Source organism: Setaria viridis, chromosome 6 (assembly GCF_005286985.2).
Source record: "Setaria viridis chromosome 6, Setaria_viridis_v4.0, whole genome shotgun sequence".
Classification (NCBI taxonomy): domain Eukaryota; kingdom Viridiplantae; phylum Streptophyta; class Magnoliopsida; order Poales; family Poaceae; genus Setaria; species Setaria viridis.
In genome coordinates this window covers 21,238,325-21,263,183 of record NC_048268.2, presented here as the reverse complement: position 1 = coordinate 21,263,183, position 24,859 = coordinate 21,238,325, and positions in this window count along the sequence as shown.

The window sequence follows — 24,859 nt, the reverse complement described above, 5'->3', positions numbered from 1 at the left end:
GCCAAAAGCACTAGGTAGATCCTTATTTTCAAGTTTTAGCTACAGATTCTAAGTTCATTATCCGGTCTAAGTTAGCAACTTACTCTAAGCAAACATAGAACCAACCAAAGGGTAAATAAGCATCATCAAGACCATGTCATCATCAGATTCCTTTATTACTGAGGGTAGCATAGCGATCAAGCAGTCTCAAACTGTGAGAGGTAGACGAATCGATTTGAGTTCTTTAACCATGCATGGTGAACCTAACCTCATGACATCCACGCACCACCGAGGGTCGCTTCCTGTGTCGGCCTTCCCCATCAATCCCTAACCCGTGTCGGGCCCATTTCCTTTGGTGCAAGGTTCCACAGACCCGGCCTCTGCCGTTCTGTGACCACGCTTGCCACCACGTGCGGCCGTAGGGGAACTCCGTTCCAAGGACAATGGGGCGACCGCTCACGTCTAGGTTCAATCCGGTACTAGGCTTCCTCATCCCATAATAAGTATGAGGTTAGTACTTTCAAACACTTGATCACGAACACCACCACTGTCGAACCTTAGCAAGTTTCATAGACAGACGGGGCGATCAGCCGACCACCAAAGAGTTAACCAAGACCCTGCCCCATCCATCATCCTTATAGTTGTGACAAGAGGAAAAACAACCAACTCCTACAACTCGCGAGTGACAGGGAATCACTCAACTTTTACCGCTTCCTATTTAAGCAAAGCATCTACTCGGTCCAACAGCTAGTGTTCAGATCAAGGGACTACGCCATGCATCTACGGTTTCAAACAACTCCTATACGTAAATGCACAAACAAGATGAAGAAGGCATGCGCAAGTTTGGGAAAAACTGGGTTCATGCTCCGGGGCTTGCCTTCAAGCGAGGAGGAGGGGAACGGGTATTCCGCTGGGGCGGCTTCGGCTTCTGGAAGCGGGAGCTCGGCTACAACTTCGTCTTCTGGCGCAGGGTACAACTCGTAGACGCCGTCGGCGAGATGCAGCTCTACACGAATGCAATGCAAGAGCTAGGATTTAGATGGTTATTTCAACAGCAACACTTGCAAGCTTTAGCCCAAAAACTGGTAGCAAAGCTACGGAAAAAGGTGGGGAAGTGTACTTGGGTTGGTGGAGATCACGATATAAAGGTCAGATGGGAAGAAACTTGTGACCTGACCCTTAGACTAGAGGAATAGATGTGATGAGGGTCCTCAGACTTAATGCAGAGAAGTCCCTGATTTTTACACATATACCCTCGGGTCAAGGAAAAAGATACAACCGAGCCCTCGGGCGAGGCGGAGAAAGGGTCGGGCGGACAGACAGGGTCAGACGAGGCGGACAAAGGGTCAGCAGCTTACCTTCGGCTCGCAGGTGAAACTTGGGGTCGGGAAGGAGCAGACTTGGGCAGAAGGATGGAAGCACAAAGGCTTGGCAACGGCGATGCCCGGTGGTGCTCCGGCGGTGGTGGTGCTTCTTGTGGACACAAGCAAGCTTCAGCACAGCGCGGAGGAGCAAGCGGCTGGGTGGATTGGAAAGAGCGGTGTTGAGCAGAGAGGAGAGTTCCTCAGGAACTTAGGCGGTAGCGTTTGAGCACGAAACAGGGAGCAAGGCGGGAGGGCAACGATGGCGAAGGGAACTCCGGCGGGGCTCTGGCATTCCCTTTTCTAGCTGTACGGGAAGAGAGGGAGTGGGAGCAGCATGAAGACCGGGAAGAAATGATGGAGTGCGCTGCCGGGGTGGCGATTGAGCAGCTGGGCGGTGGAGCAGGACTTTGGGGATGACACCGTCGGCCATTGGGCGCCAGAGACGGGGCGGCGCAGGCGCGGTTTTGCCGATGGTTGAGATTTGGCGGAGGCGGGCGTCGTCGTGCGGCGGATATGATGGATGTGACTAGGGGAACGGCACTAGGAACTAGGGTGCACAGGTGAGAAGACAGGCGGGTTGCGGTTGCGCGGGCGAGCGTGAAGCAACAGACTATCGGGGCGCATTTCTGACAAGGCGGGAAAGGAGCTGTTGCGGCCGAGGTCGGGGTTGGCGAAGGAGGAATCGTCGCGTAGCACATTTGGGATGGCGCGACTGTGGAGGGGTGGCAGAAAAGACGGGAGGCATCGGGCCTTGGAGCCTGGGGTCCAGCGAGGTGATGATGGGCGCGAGCTGCGAGGCGCTGCAGAAGGGTTGCAGGGGGCTTCCGCTGCGATTGGGGAAGGGGGCGCGGATATCCATCCGGTCGTGGCCGGCGACGGGGGGGAGCGGCGGGTGTCGGAGGAAACGAGCCACGCGGCGGAGAAGCTCTGAAGCGGGCATGCCACTCGAGTGCGTCTGTCGCGGGAGATCTGGGGGAAAGATCTTGTTGGTCCACCGGTCAGTCTTGGTTGGTCCACTGCTCAGATTGAAGGAAGACTGCTGGGAGACTTCGAAGGATCCGGTGGTGGGGGTTGGGGTCGGCAGGGGTCAGAACTGAAGAAATGGCGGACAGGGGTCGGATCTCAGGGGTCGGGATCGAGACTGGAGGTTGAGCACTTGAACTCGGTAAAGCTGAGACAGGGAGATTAGGGACTCGGATTAAGATTAACTCGAGAGATTTGGGGTCTGTCGTCACACCTTTCCAGGATCTTGAATGGACCAATATATCGAGGTGCCAACTTCCCTTTGACTTTGAACCTCTTATGACCTCGGATAGATGACACCTTCAGATAAACAAAGTCACCTACCTCAAACACCAACTCTCTATGACGCACATCAGCATAAATTTTTTGCCTGGACTGTCGGGCATGCACCCCAGGCCCACGAGTAGACCCTGAACGGCTTACTAAGGGACGTACTCGGACATGATCAAGTCAAGGGGATAGGCGTATCCCACTCGAACTAGTCGAGTATGTATATGGAAACTACTCAGGCCATACCGAGTAGAACTCTGTAATTGTACTTGACTAGGACTCGGACTTGTAACCCTGCCCTCCCGTGTATATAAGGGCGGGCAGGGACCCCCCTCAAACAGAACAACCCCAAGTGCATCTAAGATCAATACAAACAAACACATAGGATGTAGGGTATTACGCGATCTAGCAGCCTGAACCTGTCTAAATCGTGTTCCTTGCGTCACCATTGACTTCTTGATTCTCGACGGCCCTTACCACACAAAAGATCACCTAGGGTACCCCTAGGCGGGTTGCCGGTCTAAAACACCGACAGCTGGCGCGCCAGGTAGGGGACCCCATCGAGTTTCTTAGCGCAAGCTCAATGGCAACAGTCGTCATCAAGCCTGTTTTCATCATCAAAGCAAGCGCAACGTTCATTTTTGGATCCTGGCTCTGTGTCGCCGACGGTGTCGGATCGTTTCGGCGCTAGATCATCAACATCCAGGAGAAGAAATCAGAAGACCTAGTCAGGAAAAATCAAAATTTCAAAATCAACAACCTCGAGTTCGACTACGCATCGGACTCGACTTCAGTTCGGACTAGTCGGTCCTGGTCGTTTCCCAAGTCAGCTTCGACTCCAAAGCGGTTTCCACACGGACTCCGCGACGCAGCAGAAGTCTACCAAAGTTTCCTCACTCGAACTCAACTCAAACTCGGGAACGATGACAATGGCGACTCCGACTCGGTCTATCTCCCAGAGATCCCACTGACAGGACCAGCCCAGTTATTGGTAATAACTACAACATCCCAAGGCAGATTCGTACACTGGCCAGGATTGAGACCATCTCTCTTTGCACGCAACTACGAATCGCGCCTTGTCGCTCACATAGACAACCTCCCATACCAGGAAGGTATCCCACTCACTTCCAGTCGTGAGGAAAGTTCCACAGAAATTGCAACATCTAGTTCTGGAAGTTACCTCCCAGACAGAGAAGTCTTTGTTATTACCCAAAGTAACAACCCGGGTACTAGCCAGAATAGAACACCTAGGCGATTGGCACAGCTCGACAATGTCTCAGAAGATGAATCAACAGCCAACGCCCCACAAGATGAAACTTCTGATCAAAGGAACCAACGAAGGATACGCAATGCTACTTGGGCTGAGCGATGACAAACACTGGCTACAAACATTCCCATCACAAACCTCGAAAGAGCATTTGACGCTGTTCAGGCTCAAGAACATACCACTCCACTTGCAGCAATTGCCTCTATCAATCTTTTAACAACGTTAATACCTCGAGACAGAGACAATGAAGCCACGGCTCAGCTCGCACAACGAGGCAATGGACTAATCGCACAACTTGCATAACAAGCTTACAGGCTGCTCGACAAAGAGTCACTGATCCCATCTGTTCCCCGCATCGCAACTCATCAAGAAGGCAGTAGAGGTGCTGCAGCCAACAACAACGATGCTCAACGAAATGACAACGAAGTTGTAAACCAACCTCGGCAACACAGCCAAGGGCCGAGTAAGCACAATGCTCCAGTGCGCCAGAAGGACGTTGGAGAAGTTAGCTGCACTAATTCTAAAAAAACTCTTCACCCTAATCGGAAAACTCACGAAGTGTCAAATTTCAGTGATCTACGAGAAATAATAAACAGTAGGCGTGAGCGAGAAGTTAACAACTACAACCACTTTCCCGCTTTCGCAAATCGGGTGATGAGGACAAGACTACCCGAGAAGTTCAAAGCAACAGGAATCACCAAGTATGATGGCAAGCAAAACCCCGTTCAATGGCTACGATTTTACTCACTAGCAGTCCAAGCAGCCGGGGGCAATAACAACACCAAGGTTATCCACTTTCGGATATGCATGGAACCCGCACCACTAACATGGCTCGAGTCACTCAAGCCCAAGTCAATCGATTCTTGGGCAGATTTGACAAAGGCTTTTACCAACAACTATGCCGGCTCCATGGCTAGACCAGGCAACAAGATCGATTTGAGTCAAATTAAGCAAAAAGAAGGCGAAACACTACGCAACTACCTACGACGATTCTTCGAAAAGAAGGCTACTATAGTTGACTCTCAAAAACAGACGTCATCGAGTGCTTCCAGAATGGACTCTACGATCGATGAACATACCAAGACTTTGGTAGACGACGACCAGCTAATGTCAAAGACCTCAAAGTCATGGTACAACAGTGGGTGGATGAAGAGGACAAAGAGCGAGAATGGTTCGGCTCTCATCGCAACCGTGGACACGACAACAACAACAATGACCAGGATCGAACTCGACACAATGATACTCGAAACAACTTTTTGAGTAATCAGAATCGCAAAAGGAAGCCCGACAACACCGTTGCTGCCATGACTACCTCTGAGAAAAAGGGATCCCGTAAAAATGATGAAGGGCCAACCTTCACTGAGCTACTCAAAAAGTAGTGCCCATGGCACCCGACTAGCAAACACTCGGCAATAGAATGCTACAACATGCGCCGAGTCATGCAAGACTTACCCGCACCACCACCCCCTGAAGAGCACGGCAAGAAAAAGGATAAGGGCAAGAACAAAGTCCACAATGATGAGGAAGAAGAAGGTGACTTTCAGACCGCCTCCAAGACAGTCAACGTCATTTTTAGTGGAATCCCAGGCACCGCATCCAAGCAAGCCAGCAAACTCGTACTCAGGGAGATCATGCCCATCGAACCAACAGATCCAACACCGCTAAAGTGGTCAGAAGTGCCCATAACCTTCACCAGGAAGGACCAATGGACCAAATTCTCAGAACTAGGCTGGTTCCCCCTAGTACTCGACCCCATTGTGGCAGGATCAAAGCTGAGAAAGGTACTCATTGACGGCGGAAGTGGACTCAACGTCATTTTTGCCAAAACACTAAGAAAGATGTGCCTTGACGTCACAGAAATGCTCACTCCGACAGATTCACCCTTCTATGGCATTATACCTGGAAACGCAGCTATACCACTAGGACAAGTCATCCTTCTAGTTACCTTTGGAACTAAGGAACACTACCGCACCGAGTATATCAGATTTGAAGTCGCCGACTTCGAGACTAAGCCATGCCATACTCGGACGGCTAGCACTCGCCAAGTTCATGGCCATACCACATTATGTTTACTTGGTACTCAAAATGCTAGGACCCAAGGGAGAACTAACGCTACGGGGAGATTTACAGTGATCCTACGAATGCGACACTGAGACCATGGAGATCGCCGCAACTTCTCAAGCACCTAGCCCCATGCAACAAGTCTTCACAGCTTCAAAGAAACTTGACCCAACCGAACTCGAGATCCCAGAAAACAAGTTGGGGTCCACAAAGGTGAAACCCGCAAGCGAGAAAGATTTCAAACCAGTCGATCTCCAGACGGGTGACTCCTCCAAGATAGCCCTGATCGGAACAGGGCTAGATCCTTAATAGGAAACCACGCTCATCAGTTTCCTTCGGGCTAACCATGATATCTTTGCATGGAAACCAGCTGACATGCCCGGTGTGCCCAAGGAGTTGATTGAGCACTCTCTAAATGTTGATCCCAAAGCTACTCCAAAACGGCAGCGACTCCGCAGGTTTGCTCAAGACAAACGAGAAGCAATCAAAAAAGAGGTAGCCAAGCTACTTGCAGCAGGGTTCATCAAAGAAGTCTTTTACCCTGACTGGCTCGCCAATCCCGTACTCATTCGCAAGAAAAACAACGAGTGGAGAATGTGTGTCGACTACACCGACCTCAACAAACACTGTCCAAAAGACCCTTTCGGACTACCCAGGATCAACCAAGTGGTCGACTCCACTGCCGGGTGCGCTTTACTATATTTTCTCGACTGTTACTTAGGCTATCACCAGATAAGCCTCAAAGAAGAAGATCAAGCTAAAACAGCCTTCATCACACCATTTGAAGCTTTCTGCTACAAGACAATGTCCTTCGGACTAAAAAACGCAGGGGCAACCTATCAACGAGCTATACAGATGTGCTTCGAAAAGCAACTACATAGCAATGTTGAAGCTTACGTAGACGACGTAGTCATCAAAACAAGAAACCAGGAGGAACTCATCGCCGATCTGGAGGAAACCTTCTCTAGTTTACGAGCTTTCCGATGGAAACTCAATCCTACTAAATGCTTCTTCGGAGTACCTTCTGGCAAGTTACTCGGGTTCATCATTAGCTATCGTGGCATTGAGGCTAACCTGAGAAAATATCTGCCATCACAAACATGCACGCACCAACTAGTATCAAGGATGTGCAGAAACTCATAGGCTGCATGACAGCTCTCAACCGGTTTATCTCGAGACTTGGAGAACGGGGACTACTCTTCTTCAAGCTTCTCAAATGCCAGGACAAGTTCAAATGGACAGAAGAGGCAGACAAGGCATTAACACAACTCAAAAACTTTTTGTCAAAGCCTCCAATCCTCACTGCTCCATCTCCAAATGAGGACTTGCTCCTATACATAGCAGCTACTACTCACGTCGTCAGTACGGCAATAATAGTTGAACGGTCTGAACCAGGCCACGTTTACAAAGTCCAAAGACCTATGTACTTTTTTAGTGAAGTACTCTCGGACTTGAAAACTCGGTACTCACCGATACAGAAACTCTTATATGTAATTCTGCTCACCTCACGCAAACTGCGCCATTATTTCCAAGAACACATCATCACAGTCATCTCTGACTTCCCGCTAGGCGAAATTCTCCACAACAGAGACGCCACGGGTAGAATCTCCAAATGGGCAGTTGAACTTTGAGCTCTTACCTTGGACTTTAAGCCAAGGACAGCTATCAAGTCCCAGGCTTTGGTCGACTTCGTGCCTGAATGGACTGAGAATCAAGTGCCAACACCAGTCGAGAGGCCAGAGCACTGGGTAATGTATTTCGATGGATCACTCAAACTCGAAGGGTCTGGTGCAGGCATACTCCTCATCTCCCCAAAGGGAGATCAGCTCAAATATGTACTACAAATCTTCTGGGAAGCCTCAAACAACGAAGCCGAGTATGAAGCACTACTAGACGGCCTTCGTCTTGCAATCTCCCTTGGCATCAAAAGACTACTGGTATACGGCGACTAACTAGTCATTATAAATCAAGTCAACGACGAGTGGGATCGAAACAAGGACAACATGGACGCTTACTACAAAGAAGTCCGCAAACTGGAAAATAAGTTCACAAGCTTGGAATTTCATCGCATCGTCCACGACAACAACGTTGCCGCTGACGTGTTGTCAAAAATGGGCTCAACTCGTGAAAAGGTTCCAGCAAGAATTTTCATACACAATCTGCACAAGCTGTCCATACCTGAACAAGTTACACCTCGAGTAGTCCAGACTACTGACGTCGCTCGACAAATCATGATGATAGAAGTCGACTGGAGGACACCCTTCATCGACTACATCAAGGATCACAAGTTACCTTCTGACAAAAATCAAGCTGAGCAAATTTCCCGACGAGGAAAAAACTACGTTCTAGTCGGAGACAAGCTCTACAGAAAAGGTGCATCATCAGGGGTACTCATGAAGTGTGTTACCCGTGAAGGTGGCCACGAAATCCTAGAAGAAATTCATAAAGGGATCTGCGGCAACCATGCATCCTCACGAACAATAGTGGGCAAGGCTTTCTGAGCAGGTTTTTACTGGCCCATGGCTTTGGCCGATGCAAAACAGTTAGTTCGGAAGTGCAAAGGTTGTCAATTCTTCACTAAACAACAACATGTCCCTGCCTACAAGCTAGTCACAATACCTCCAACATGGCTGTTTGCCTGCTGGGGGCTCGACATGATAGGGCCATTACCAACTGCGCTAGGAGGATTCAACCGAGTACTCGTGGCAATCGACAAATTCACCAAGTGGATCGAGGTCAAACCAGTCAATTACCCCAAGGCAGACCGAGTCCTCGATTTCTTGGATGAAATTGTACATCGTTACGGCTTTCCTAACAGAATCATCACAGACCTAGGGTCCAACTTCAACAATCATGACTTCTGGGAGTACTGCGAGAACAGCGGAATTGACGTTCGCTATGTCTCGGTCGCTCACCCACGAGCCAATGGACAGGTCGAGCGTGCTAATGGCATGATACTCGAAGCTCTTAAGAAATGACTACATGATGTTGGCAACACAAAAGGAGGCAAATGGCTCAAGGAATTACCCAACACTCTATGGGGACTACGAACCGAACCATGCAAGACAACTGGGCTCTCTCCATATTTTCTAGTATATGGCTTAGAAGCTATATTACCTGCAGACGTCATGTGGCAATCTCCCTCAGTCGAACAATATGACGAAGAAATGGCAGAAGAAACAAGGCGAACAGATCTAGACAGTCTAAAAGAAGCAAGATGTGCAGCACTAGTACAATCTGTCAGATACCTTGACGGGCTAAGGTGTTATCACGACCGCAACATCAAAGAACGGTCTTTTAACTTAGGCGACATGGTCCTCAAACGAATCCAAGACACGTCAGGGTTGCATAAACTCAATTCACCATGGGAAGGCCCTTACATTGTATCCCAGGTTACGGGACCGGGATCTTACAGACTACACGAGCTCTCAGGAGAACAAGTACCAAACTCTTGGAATATAGGACACCTTTGTCTCTACTACCCATAGTAGACAAACAAACTCGAGTAATTACCTCAAGCAAAAACTCATTTCAACTACTCGAGCCAACAGCTCGATTACCGAATACAAGGACGCTACTCTTGGTACAAGACTACCAAACTCAACATTCCAGATCTGGTACAAAGCCTCAAGGGTAGAGTAGTTTTTACTCAAATCCAAAAATACATACGAGTAAAGGTACTCGAAGTACAATACAAAAGGACTACAAGCAATTGCCTACTAGCGGGCTGCATTTAAGCCTCAGGCTTTTACAATATCACAAGGCCACTCAGGTCTGCCGACTACAATAGGAAGGGTCTACACGCAAGGAAGCTACGCAGAACGCAGCCATATCTAGTTCCTCTAGCCAAGGTGTTGATGCCAGATTTTGACACGTGTGAAATCGGCATTAGGGAAGGAAGAAATCAGAAGGTGCGGCGAGACACAGGGGTGGCGGTTGGGAATCGGCCGATTGGTGCTACAGTCATGGATCGGCCGATTGACCTTTGGAGTTCCACCTCGCCCGACCCCTGAGGCCTGGGATCGGATGCGCCCGACCCTCCGAGGGAGGACCTCCGCTTCGCCCGACCTTAGGTCCCAGGGTCGGAGTAGTCAGAGCCCCTGACATGTGGGTCCTAATCGGCTGTCCCTTGCCGATAAAGTGAATAGAAATCGGCCGATTAGGAGGCTGGAGCGATTGGGCCGGTGTGGGCCTAAAGAGGATTATGAAGATGAAGAGGGAATCAGCCCATGAAGAGCGTGATAATCGACCTAGTACGAGTCGTACTTGTAAATATTCGTTTTCTGTTTAAAATTAGAGATAGAGTTCTAATCGGATAAGAAGTCATTTGTAACAGGCTATAAATAGCCACCCTTGTAGATCTGTAATCATCATCAACTCAATACAACAAACTACTATTTCCTCGTACTTACTTTCAAGTCGTCGACTTCGCCAATACTTTTCTCCTTTTTCACGAGTTCGTACGGGTTGGCGGGGCTGCATCAACTTGACCTCCGGCCGATCTTGTAAGTTCCGCTTATCGAATAACTTCTAAGCTTTAACTTCGGGTGCATCGCTATCGTTTCGTTTAGATTTATTCACCAGTTATCGATATTTACTAGAATTCTAGGTTTTACCTGTTGTTCTGGTTTTATCACTAGTTATCCAGCTAGGAATCGGCAATTTCGGCTTTTCTTGTACTTCGTCGTTTAGTCTATTCATTTTACGCATAGCCGATTAGATCTGTTCCTAGTGTTGCTACTGTAGCGTTGTTTAGATTACTTCAGTGGTTTTCTTTATCGACGTTGCTTGGCAATCGGCCACATTATAGCAGATTTCCTTATTACGGCAAATCGGCTGATTAGCTGATAAGCTTTCTCAAGATCGGAACCTTAGCCGATCGCAACCTCTGGGATTTGACACATTTCTCTCCTTGCCAATCAACAGGTCAGATTGGCTGGCACGCCGCGCGAACCTGTTGGAGGTATGCCCTAGAGGCAATCATAGAGATCATGATATTCCATTTGTATCCATGATTTGTATGTTGTGTTCATTGAATATCCATTGAAGGCTACTTGAATTGATTTGCAATTATGTGAATTGTATGTGAAACTCTTTACTTGTATGGTTATTCTAAAGTTGTCCCTAGTCGGAGTTCATGTGAGGACACACATGAATATTAGACTAGCACATGTCTTAGTTGATGACTATGTTTCACAAGTCATGGACATGAAGATGTTGAACTAATAATGTGGACACATGTGGAGACATGTGCTAGGACTAACCCAACACGAGAAGTAGTTCTCTCTTTAAACAACACATACGCTTTGTCCTTAGACCTGAGATTGTCGCATGTATTCTAGATGTGGATCGACGTAATTAGGGGCTATCAAACGCTACGCCGTAACAGGGTAGTTATAAAGGTAGCTTTCGGGTTTGTCAAGAAGCATGCTATGAGACATGGTCAATCAAGATGGGATTTGCCCCTCTCTGATTGACAGTGATATCTCTAGGCCCCTCGAGTGATCGGATCCGAAAATGCATGGCCATGCTACGTACGATTAAGAGTTAACCTACATTGGGATTCCGAATCAGAGGATCGAGAAAGAGCGGTCGGCTTGAAGCTAGACCAAATATCGTGAGGCAAAGGGAATAGCATGTATATTATGTTGTGATGGTTCGTCTGATATGATCTTTGTGTGCGTATAGGAGTTGGCACGTCTTGCTAGAGGCCGCTACCGACTATTGGGCCGAGTGGGAGTACTCGGGCCATGTCTATACGTATCCGAACCCATAGGGTCACACACTTAAGGGGCTGGAAGCCCAATTCGGATCAGATCCGAGTTGGATTAGGTTTAGAAGTACTAATGGGCCTCGGATCCAGAGGCCCGTCAGGAACCTCTATAAATAGAGGGGTGGGGGCGCCCTAGGGTTCACACCTTTTTGGCGAAACACACCTGCCGCGCCTCCCATGCCCTCGCCTGTTGCAACTCGCGGATCTAGCAGTCCGGCTTGCGACGCTTCCTCCCTGCACGTGTGGATACCTTGGAGGTGTTGCGCCTGCAGCACTTGGAAGAGCTGTTGGGATACGAGGTAGGCTACACTAGCGCAAATCAAAATTTCTACCGCGTATAACCAGGAAGAACTGCCGTATAAGGATCACGGGATTACCACTCGACGCACTACTGGTGCGGAAGATGTAGATATGCGTTGATGCAGTGAAGACGATCACGTAGTCGTACGTAGTCGATCAACGTAGTCGTACGTAGTCGATCACGTCACGTCCAGCAGCTCCCACGTGCAGCAAGATCGCCTCCGGTGCCGCGGCTCGTCGTCGGCTCGTCGTGGCTCGTTGGCGGCTCGTCGATGGCTCGTCCAAGTGCTGCAGGCGCAACACCTCCAAGGTATCCACACGTGCAGGGAGGAAGCGTCGCAAGCCGGACTGCTAGATCCGCGAGTTGCAACAGGCGAGGGCGTGGGAGGCGCGGCAGGTGTGTTTCACAAAAAGGTGTAACCCTAGGGCGCCCCCACCCCTCTATTTATAGAGGTTCCTGACGGGCCTCTGGATCCGAGGCCCATTAGTACTTCTAAACCTAATCCAACTCGGATCTGATCCGAATTGGGCTTCCAGCCCCTTAAGTGTGTGACCCTATGGGTTCGGATACGCATAGACATGGCCCGAGTACTCCGACTCGGCCCAATAGTTGGTAGCGGCCTCTAGCAAGACGTGCCAACTCCTATACGCACATGAAGATCATATCAGACGAATCATCACAACATAATATACATGCTATTCCCTTTGCCTCACGATATTTGGTCTAGCTTCAAGCCGACCGCATTTTCTCGATCCTGTGATTCGGAATCCCTTTGTAGGTTAACTCTTAACCGTACGTAGCATGGCCATGCATTTTTGGATCCGATCACTCGAGGGGCCCAGAGATATCATTCTCAATCAGAGAGGGGCAAATCCCATCTTGATTGACCATGTCTCATAGCATGCTTCTTGACAAACCCGAAAGCTACCTTTATAACTACCCTGTTACGGCGTAGCGTTTGATAGCCCCTAAGTAGGTCGATCCACATCTAGAATACATGCGACACTCTCAGGTCTAAGGACAAAGCGTATATGTTGTTCAAAGAGAGAACTACTTCTCGTGTTGGGTTAGTCCTAGCACATGTCTCCACATGTGTCCACATTATTAGTTCAACATCTCCATGTCCATGACTTGTGAAACATAGTCATCAACTAATACATGTGCTAGTCTAATATTCATGTGTGTCCTCACATGAACTCCGACTAGGGACAACTTTAGAATAACCATACAAGTAAAGAGTTTCACATACAATTCACATAATTGCAAATCAATTCAAGTAGCCTTCAATGGATATTCAATGAACACAACATACAAATCATGGATACAAATGGAATATCATCATCTCTATGATTGCCTCTAGGGCATACCTCCAACAGTCTCCCACTTGCACTAGAGTCAATCTAGAAGGTACCTAATACCCATAGCTCTTACATGCGCATCATGCTTAGCCTGCGGGAGTGGTTTTGTCAACGGATCAGAAATGTTCAGATCCGTGTGTATTTTGCATATCTTGATCTCACCCCGGTTAACGAAGTCTCGAATGAGATGAAATCGCCGCATTACGTGTTTGTTCTTCTGGTGGTTCCTTGGCTCCTTTGCTTGCGCAATTGCCCCATTGTTATCACAGTAGAGATTCAATGGGCCGGACGCATTCGGGAACACACCAAGCTCAATGAGGAAATTCCTTATCCAAACACCTTCCTTCGCGGCTTCCGAAGCCGCGATGTACTCGGCTTTTGTCGTAGAATCGGCCATCGTCTCCTGCTTGGAACTCTTCCAACTAACAGCACCACCATTTAGCGTGAACACAAATCCTGATTGTGACTTTGAGTCATCTCTGTCGGTTTGGAAACTAGCATCGGTGTAACCTATTACAACGAGCTCCTCCTCACCTCCATAGACGAGGAACATATCTTTAGTCCTTCTCAAGTACTTAAGAATGTTTTTCACCGCTGTCCAGTGACTCTCACCTGGATCAGATTGGTGTCTGCTTGTCATACTTAGCGCATATGAAACATCTGGGCGAGTACTTATCATTGCATACATGATAGATCCAATAGCCGAGGCATATGGCACTCTACTCATGCGATCCCGCTCATCACCAGTCGAAGGACACTGAGTCTTGCTGAGATGTATGCCATGTGACATAGGCAAGAACCCTTTCTTTGCCTCTTCCATGCTGAACCGCTTCAACACTTTGTCAATGTAAGTATCTTGGCTTAAACCTATAAGCCTTCTCGATCTATCTCTATAGATCTTAATACCCAGAATATATGCCGCTTCCCCTAAGTCCTTCATCGAAAAACTATTTTTCAGTGAAGTCTTTACGGACTCAAGCATAGGAATGTTATTTCCAATCAGTAATATGTCATCCACATATAAGATTAGAAATACTACAGAGCTCCCACTAACCTTCTTGTAAACACAAGACTCTTCTTTGTTCTTGGTGAAGTCAAACCCTTTGACTACTTCATCAAAACGAATGTTCCAAGTCCTAGATGCTTGCTTCAATCCATAAATGGATCTCTGAAGCTTGCATACCTTTCCAGCATTTTTCGGATCGACAAAACCCTCGGGCTGTATCATATACATGTCCTCAGCTAGGTTTCTATTCAGGAAAGCTGTCTTGACATCCATCTGCCATATCTCATAATCGAAATATGCAGCTATAGCTAGAATAATCCGAATGGACTTAAGCATCACTACGGGCGAGAAGGTCTCGTCGTAGTCAACTCCTTGAACTTGTCAAAAGCCTTTTGCGACAAGTCGTGCTTTATAGATGTGAACATTTCCATCCATGTCCTCTTTCTTCTTATAGATCCACTTGCACTCTATGGCTTTAACACCATCAGGCGGGTCAACCAAGTTCCAAACTTGATTGTCTCCCATGGACTCTATTTCGGATTGCATGGCACTCTGCCATTTTTCGGAGTCTGGGTCCATTATTGCTTCTGCATATGTCGCAGGCTCATCATTGTCCAACAATAATATTTCTCGCATTTCGCGGAGCCTTGCTGACCTTCGTGGTTGTGGCGGTGCTTCTCTTGCCATGGGTATCTCAACTTGTTCTGCTACGTTAGCATCACTCATTGATTCTTGCCCGATTGGCTCATCTTGAACTTCATCAAGATGCACTGTCTTTCCACTCTTTTCTCCTTTGAGAAACTCTTTCTCTAGGAAAACCCCGTTCCGAGCGACAAACACTTTGCCTTCTGATCGGTTGTAGAAATAATATCCCAAAGTTTCCTTTGGATATCCCACGAAAATGCACTTATCCGACTTGGGTGTGATCTTGTCCGACTGAAGTCGCTTGACAAACACTTCACATCCCCAAAACTTTAGAAAAGACAAACTAGGAACCTTTCCAGTCCATATCTCATATGGTGTCTTAACTACGGATTTAGATGGTACCCTATTAAGTGTGAAAGCTGCTGTTTCTAGAGCGTATCCCCAAAATGACAACGGTAGGTCCGACTGGCTCATCATTGATCGAACCATGTCTAACAAAGTTCGATTACGTCACTCGGACACACCGTTTCTCTGAGGTGTTCCAGGCGGCGTAAGTTGTGGAACAATTCCGCAACTCTTTAGATGATTGCTAAACCCGTGGCTCAAATACTCGCCTCCACGATCAGATCGTAAGGCCTTAATTTTCTTGCCACACTGATTTTCAACTTCATTCTGAAATTCCTTGAACTTTTCAAAGGTTTCAGACTTGTGCCTCATCAAGTAGACATAGCCATATCTACTAAAATCATCAATGAAAGTTATGAAGTATTGGAATCCTCCTCTAGCCGCCGTGCTTATTGGTCCGCATACATCACTATGTACGAGTTCCAACAAGTCAACTGCTCTCTCAGGAAATCCTGTGAAAGGCGTCTTGGTCATCTTGCCTAGCAAGCAAGCCTCACATGTCTCGTATGATTCAAAATCAAACGAAGTTAGAAGTTCATCAGAATGGAGCTTCTTCATGCGCTTTTCACTTATATGACCCAAACAACAATGCCACAAGTAGGTAGGACTCAAATCATTAGGCCGAGGCCTTTTAGCACTTACATTACAGATAGGTGAACCATCAAGATTTAAAACAAATAATCCATTCACAATGGGTGCAAAAGCCATAAACATATTATTCTTAGAGATCACACAACCATTGTTTTCACTCGCAAATGAATAACCATCCTTCATCAAACATGAAGGAGACAAAATGTTTCGACTTAAACTAGGAACAAAATAACAATTATTCAACTCCATAATAAATCCTGACGGGAGGTGGAGTTGCATCGTCCCGACAGTCAACGCAGCAACTCTTGCATTATTGCCCACGCGGAAATCAACTTCTCCTCTTTCCACGCTTCTACTTCTTATCATTCCCTGCATCGAATTGCAAATATGAGCAATCGATCCGGTATCAAATACCCAAGAATTAATAATTGTATCAGCGAGAAATATGTTGTCTATAACATTAACAACAAGCGTACCTGAGGTAGAAGTACTCTTACTTTCACCATTCTTCAAGGAAGCTAGGTACTGCTTGCAGTTTCTCTTCCAGTGACCAAGTTCAGGACAGTAAAAGCACTCTTTATCTGGAGCAGGTCCAGCTTTAGCCTTGGGCGCTGGGTTTGGCTTGGACACTCTAGCCTTACCCTTCTTCTTCCAAGAATTGCCCTTCTTCTTGAAGGTAGGCTTGTTCTGTACAGCCATCACATGGCTGGTACTAGCGCTTTTCTTAATGTCTACCTCTGCTGTCTTGAGCATACCACATAGTTCATTTAGACCCTTCTCCGTCCCATGCATATGGTAGTTCGAGATGAAGTTCCCATAGCTAGGCGGAAGAGATGAAAGAATGAAGTCAGTGGCCAACTCTTTGCCCATTGGGAAGCCCAGCTTCTCCAATCGCTGAGTGTAACCAACCATCTTGATTACATGTGGTCCTACTGCTGCGCCTTCTGCTAACTTGCACTCCAGAAAGGCTTTGGACACATTGAACCTTTCGGTCCTAGCCTGTGTCTGGAACATGTCCTTGAGCCCCACGATCATATCGTGTGCCTCATGATTTGTTTCGAGCTGCATCTGCAGCTCGGGTTCCATGCAAGCAAGCATAAGGCAGCTTACCTCAAGATTAGCATCAAATGCCTTCTTGTAAGCAGCCTTAACGGCAGCAGATGCATCATCAGCAGGTACTGGTGGTAGTGGGGTGTCTAGAACATCTTCCTTTTTCTCAGCCCTGAGAACAATTCTCAGGTTACAGATCCAATCTGAGTAGTTTGTTCCATTCAATTTGTCCTTCTCAAGGACCGAACGCAAAGCAAACGATGCGGTGGTGTTGCTAGGTGCCATTTAATCTACAACAAAAGTAATGCAAAATACACTAAGACAAACGTATCCATGATAGAGCAAATTACATTAAACTATTTTAACAGAATCTACTGCCACTAAAATCAATATCCCTCTATTGAAACTTAGTGATTCAGGATCCACAACTAACAAGTCTACTAGTGAGCTTTAGCATCACCGCTAGCAAACAAGGTAGATCGGTAAGCAACTTTTGCTAATCATATCACATATGACTCCTGTTGTTGGGTGACATCTCTATGTCTCGGCGCCCAACCTTTATACCCCAAGGTCCTTAACCGTTAAGATAACCTTGTTAAGCAAACCAACCCTTATGCGTGTAGGTGTCCGACACAAACCCGTCTAGTCAAGGAAAACTAGTGGCACCCTAATTTTATAGACCCACCACTAATTGTACAAGACATGGGACAGTGCTAGTTTTAGTTGGGAGGGCATACTAACTTAAAATTTGTGAGGGATCGTTCTACTTCTAACATCACAGCATGCAGAAAGTAAAACATAAACAGAATAGCATTCACACAGCTTGTGACACAGTATGGCCCGTTTTCATATGGTGATCTCCATCTCCATAGAACCTGTTCACCATGGTGATCTCCATCTCCATGTTCCATGTGCGCCATCCTCCTGGTGATGAGTCCTCCAAGAACTAGAGCATGCTATTACGCCTAATAGCTAGTAAAGAATCTAGTAATGAAGATTACATAGTTGCTTGGATCATCACAGATTGGTATGCAGACCATTAAATATAATAAAGTGACAACACATATGGCTCCTGCCGTGTTGCCGTACGCGTGACACGCAGGTCACGAATGAGTTACACACATGCATCACATACACAAGGGGGCCATACTGATCACAAGATACATACATACATCCTGCAAAACAGAGTTAGGCGTCCTAACGTTCCAAACTTCGGAGGCCCGAAACTCCATCTTCCAAGCTGAATTTGGGAAATCTAATTTCGCCAAAAACGGCAAAGCCGTTGAATTTCATGTGTAACTTTTTCTGTAGATCAATTTTCGTATAAAAATCGCCCCGATCCGAGATCGTACCGAAAAGTTACGGCTGATTTACCGTCATACGCATACGGCAAAATCCCGACCCCGGCAGTAGATCCCATCTACGATTGCACATCTAATGCGCCTGGCGTATGACCCTGGATCTCGATTCGACCAATCATATTGATCTTCGCTCACTGCAACTGGATTTACGTGTATCACTTAACTCCGATGGTGGAAACCGACCGGTAGGAGTATGTCGTTACACTACCATTGCAGCAAGGGCACGAAATCAGGACATAGATCAAACAGAGAACTCGCATATCTCCATATGCACACATCCCGAATCCAAAACTAAGCAGCTACGGCTCTTGATACCACTGTTGGGATACGAGGTAGGCTACACTAGCGCAAATCAAAATTTCTACCGCGTATAACCAGGAAGAACTACCGTATAAGGATCACGGGATTACCACTCGACGCACTACTGGTGCGGAAGATGTAGATATGCGTCGATGCAGTGAAGACGATCACGTAGTCGTACGTAGTCGATCAACGTAGTCGTACGTAGTCGATCACGTCACGTCCAGCAGCTCCCACGTGCAGCAAGATCGCCTCCAGTGCCACGGCTCGTCGTCGGCTCGTCGGCGGCTCGTCGATGGCTCGTCCAAGTGCTGCAAGCGCAACACCTCCAAGGTATCCACATGTGCAGGGAGGAAGCGTCGCAAGCCGGACTGCTAGATCCGCGAGTTGCAACAGGCGAGGGCGTGGGAGGCGCGACATGTGTGTTTCACAAAAAGGTGTAACCCTAGGGCGCCCCCACCCCTCTATTTATAGAGGTTCCTGACGGGCCTCTGGATCCGAGGCCCATTAGTACTTCTAAACCTAATCCAACTCAGATCTGATCGAAATTGGGCTTCCAGCCCCTTAAGTGTGACACCCTATGGGTTCGGATACGCATAGACATGGCCCGAGTACTCCTACTCGGCCCAATAGTCGGTAGCGGCCTCTAGCAAGACGTGCCAACTCCTATACGCACACGAAGATCATATCATACGAACCATCACAACATAATATACATGCTATTCCCTTTGCCTCACGATATTTGGTCTAGCTTCAAGCCGACCGCAGTTTCTCGATCCTGTGATTCGGAATCCCTTTGTAGGTTAACTCTTAACCGTACGTAGCATGGCCATGCATTTTTGGATCCGATCACTCGAGGGGCCCAGAGATATCACTCTCAATCAGAGAGGGGCAAATCCCATCTTGACTGACCATGTCTCATAGCATGCTTCTTGACAAACCCGAAAGCTACCTTTATAACTACCCTGTTACGGCGTAGCGTTTGATAGCCCCTAAGTAGGTCAATCCACATCTAGAATACATGCGACACTCTCAGGTCTAAGGACAAAGCGTATATGTTGTTCAAAGAGAGAACTACTTCTCGTGTTGGGTTAGTCCTAGCACATGTCTCCACATGTGTCCACATTATTAGTTCAACATCTCCATGTCCATGACATGTGAAACATAGTCATCAACTAATACATGTGCTAGTCTAATATTCATGTGTGTCCTCACATGAACTCCGACTAGGGACAACTTTAGAATAATCATACAAGTAAAGAGTTTCACATACAATTCACATAATTGCAAAATCAATTCAAGTAGCCTTCATTGGATATTCAATGAACACAACATACAAATCATGGATACAAATGGAATATCATCATCTCTATGATTTCCTCTAGGGCATACCTCCAACACGAGCCGCCGACGAGCCACCGACGAGCCACGACGAGCCGACGATGAGCCGCGGCACCGGAGGCGATCTTGCTGCACGTGGACGAGCTGCTGAGGAGTTGCTGGACGTGATCGACTACGTACGACTACGTTGATCGACTACGTACGACTACGTGATCGTCTTCACTGCATCGACGCATATCTACATCTTCCGCACCAGTAGTGCGTCGAGTGGTAATCCCGTGATCCTTATACGGCAGTTCTTCCTGGTTATACGCGGTAGAATTTTTGAATTGCGCTAGTGTAGCCTACCTCGTATCCCTACAGTGGTATCAAGAGCCGTAGCTACTTAGTTTTGGATTCGGGATGTGTGCATATGGAGATATGCGAGTTTTCCGTTTGATCTATGTCCTGGTTTCGTGCCCTTGCTGCAATGGTAGTGTAACGACATACTCCTACCGGTCGGTTTCCGCCATCGGAGTTAAGTGATACACGTAAATCCAGTTGCAGTGAGCGAAGATCAATATGATTGGTCGAATCGAGATCCAGGGTCATACGCCAGGCGCATTAGATGTGCAATAGTAGATGAGATCTACTGCCGGGGTCGGGATTTTTGCCATATGCGTATGCTTCGGTAAATCAGCCGTAACTTTTCGGTACGATCTCGGATCGGGGCAAATTTTATATGAAAATTGATCTACAGAAAAAGTTACACATGAAATTCAATGGCAAAGCCATTTTTGGCGAAACTAGATTTCCCAAATTCGGCTTGAAAGATGGAGTTTCAAGCATCCGAAGTTTGGAACGTTAGGGCGCCTAACTCTGTTTTGCAGGATGTATGTATGTGTCTTGTGATCAGTATGGCCCCCTTGTGTATGTGATGCATGTGTGTAACTCATTCGTGACCTGCGTGTCGCGCGTACGGCAACATGGCAGGAGCCATATGTGTTGTTACTTTATTGTAATTAATGGTCTGCGTACCAATATGTGATGATCCAAGCAACTATGTAATCTTCATTACTAGATTCTTTACTAGCTATTAGGCGTAATAGCATGCTCTAGTTCTTGGAGGACTCATCACCAGGAGGATGGAGCACATGGAACATGGAGATGGAGATCACCATGGTGAACAGGTTCTATAGAGATGGAGATCACCATATGAAAACGGGCCATACTGTGTCACAGCTGTGTGAATGCTATTCTGTTTATGTTTTACTTTCTGCATGCTGTGATGTTAGAAGTAGAATGATCCCTCACAAAGTTTAAGTTAGTATGTCCTCCCAACTAAAACTTGCACCGTCCCATGTCTTGTACAATTAGTGGTGGGTCTATGAAATTAGGGTGCCACTAGTTTTCCTTGACTAGACGGGTTTGTGTCGGACACGTACACGCATAAGGGTTGGTTTGCTTAACAAGGTTATCTTAACGGTTAAGGACCTTGGGGTATAAAGGTTGGGCGCCGAGACATAGAGATGTCACCCAACAACAGGAGTCATATGTGATATGATTAGCAAAAGTTGCTTACCGATCTACCTCGTTTGCTAGCGGTGATGCTAAAGCTCACTAGTAGACTTGTTAGTTGTGGATCCTGAATCACTAAGTTTCAATAGAGGGATATTGATTTTAGTGGGAGTAGATTCTGTTAAAATAGTTTAATGTAATTTGCTCTATCATGGATACGTTTGTCTTAGTGTATTTTGCATTACTTTTGTTGTAGATTAAATGGCACCTAGCAACACCACCACATCGTTTGCTTTGCGTTTGGTCCTTGAGAAGGACAAGTTGAATGGAACAAATTACTCGGATTGGATCCGTAAGCTGAGAATTGTTCTCAGGGCTGATAAAAGGAAGATGTTCTAGACACCCCACTACCACCAGTACCTGCTGATGATGCATCTGCTGCCGTTAAGGCTGCTTACAAGAAGGCATTTGATGCTAATCTTGAGGTAAGCTGCCTTATGCTTGCTTGCATGCAACCCAAGCTGCAGATGCAGTTCGAAACAAATCATGAGGCACACGATATGATCGTGGTGCTCAAGGACATGTTCTAGACACAGGCTAGGACCGAAAGGTTCAATGTGTCCAAAGCCTTTCTGGAGTGCAAGTTAGCAGAAGGTGCAGCAGTAGGACCACATGTAATCAAGATGGTTAGTTACACTCAGCGATTGGAGAAGCTGGGCTTCCCAATGGGCAAAGAGTTGGCCACTGACTTCATTCTTTCATCTCTTCCGCCTAGCTATGGGAACTTCATCTTGAACTACCATATGCATGGGATGGAGAAGGGTTTGAATGAACTGTGTGGTATGCTCAAGATAGCAGAGGTGGACATCAAGAAAAACGCTAGTACCAGCCATGTGATGGCTATACAGAACAAGCCTAGCTTTAAGAAGAAGGGCAATTCTTGGAAGAAGAAGGGCAAGGCTGGAACGTCCAAGCCAAACCCAGCGCCCAAGGTTAAAGCTGGACCTGGACCTGCTCCAGACAAAGAGTGCTTTTACTATCATGAACTTGGTCACTGGAAGAGAAACTGCAAGCAGTACCTAGCTTCGTTGAAGAATGGCGGAAGTAAGAGTACTTCTACCTCAGGTACGTTTGTTGTTAATGTTATAGACAACATATTTCTCGCTAATACAATTATTAATTCTTGGGTATTTGATACCGGATCGGTTGCTCATATTTGCAATTCGATGCAGGGAATGATAAGAAGTAGAAGCGTGGAAAGAGGAGAAGTTGATTTCCGCGTGGGCAATAATGCAAGAGTTGCTGCGTTGACCGTCGAGACGATGCAACTCCACCTCCCGTCAGGATTTATTATGGAGTTGAATAATTGTTATTTTGTTCCTAGTTTAAGTCGAAACATTTTGTCTCCTTCATGCTTGATGAAGGACGGTTATTCATTTGCGAGTGAAAACAATGGTTGTGTGATCTCTACGAATAATATGTTTATGGCTTTTGCACCCATTGTGAATGGATTATTTGTTTTAAATCTTGATGGTTCACTTGTCTGTAATGTAAGTGCTAAAAGGCCTCGGCCTAATGATTTGAGTCCTACCTACTTGTGCATTGTCGTTTGGGTCATATAAGTGCAAAGCGCATGAAGAAGCTCCATTCTGATGGACTTCTAACTTCGTTTGATTTTGAATCATACGAGACATGTGAGGCTTGCTTGCTAGGCAAGATGACCAAGACGCCTTTCACAGGATTTCCTGAGAGAGCAGTAGACTTGTTGGAACTCGTACATAGTGACAAGAGGAGGATTCCAATACTTCATAACTTTCACTGATGATTTTAGTAGATATGGCTATGTCTACTTGATGAGGCACAAGTCTGAAACCTTTGAAAAGTTCAAGGAATTTCAGAATGAAGTTGAAAATCAGCGTGGCAAGAAAATTAAGGCCTTACGATCTGATCGTGGAGGCGAGTATTTGAGCCACGAGTTTAGCAATCATCTAAAGAGTTGCGGAATTGTTCCACAACTTACGCCGCCTGGAACACCTCAGAGAAACGGTATGTCCGAGCGACGTAATCAAACTTTGTTAGACATGGTTCGATCAATGATGAGCCAGTCGGACCTACCGTTGTCATTTTGGGGATACGCTCTAGAAAACAGCAGCTTTCACACTTAATAGGGTACCATCTAAATCCGTAGTTAAGACACCATATGAGATATGGACTGGAAAGGTTCCTAGTTTGTCTTTTCTAAAGATTTGGGGATGTGAAGTGTTTGTCAAGCGACTTCAGTCGGACAAGATCACACCCAAGTCGGATAAGTGCATTTTCATGGGATATCCAAAGGAAACTTTGGGATATTATTTCTACAACCGATCAGAAGGCAAAGTGTTTGTCGCTCGGAACGGGGTTTTCCTAGAGAAAGAGTTTCTCAAAGGAGAAAAGAGTGGAAAGACAGTGCATCTTGAAGAAGTTCAAGATGAGCCGATCGGGCAAGAATCAATGAGTGATGCTAACGTAGCAAAACAAGTTGAGATACCCATGGCAAGAGAAGCACCGCCACAACCACGAAGGTCGGCAAGGCTCCGCGAAATGCGGGAAATATTATTGTTGGACAATGATGAGCCTGCGACATATGCAGAAGCAATGATGGACCCAGACTCCGAAAAATGGCAGAGTGCCATGCAATCCGAAATAGAGTCCATGGGAGACAATCAAGTTTGGAACTTGGTTGACCCGCCTGATGGTGTTAAAGCCATAGAGTGCAAGTGGATTTATAAGAAGAAAAAGGACATGGATGGAAATGTTCACATCTATAAAGCACGACTTGTCGCAAAAGGTTTTCGACAAGTTCAAGGAGTTGACTACGACGAGACCTTCTCGCCCGTAGTGATGCTTAAGTCCATTCGGATTATTCTAGCTATAGCTGCATATTTCGATTATGAGATATGGCAGATGGATGTCAAGACAGCTTTCCTGAATGGAAACCTAGCTGAGGACGTGTATATGATACAGCCCGAGGGTTTTGTTGATCCGAAAAATGCTGGAAAGGTATGCAAGCTTCAGAGATCCATTTATGGATTGAAGCAAGCATCTAGGAGTTGGAACATTCGTTTTGATGAAGTAGTCAAAGGGTTTGACTTCACCAAGAACGAAGAAGAGTCTTGTGTTTACAAGAAGGTTAGTGGGAGCTCTGTAGTATTTCTAATCTTATATGTGGATGACATATTACTGATTGGAAATAACATTCCTATGCTTGAGTCCGTAAAGACTTCACTG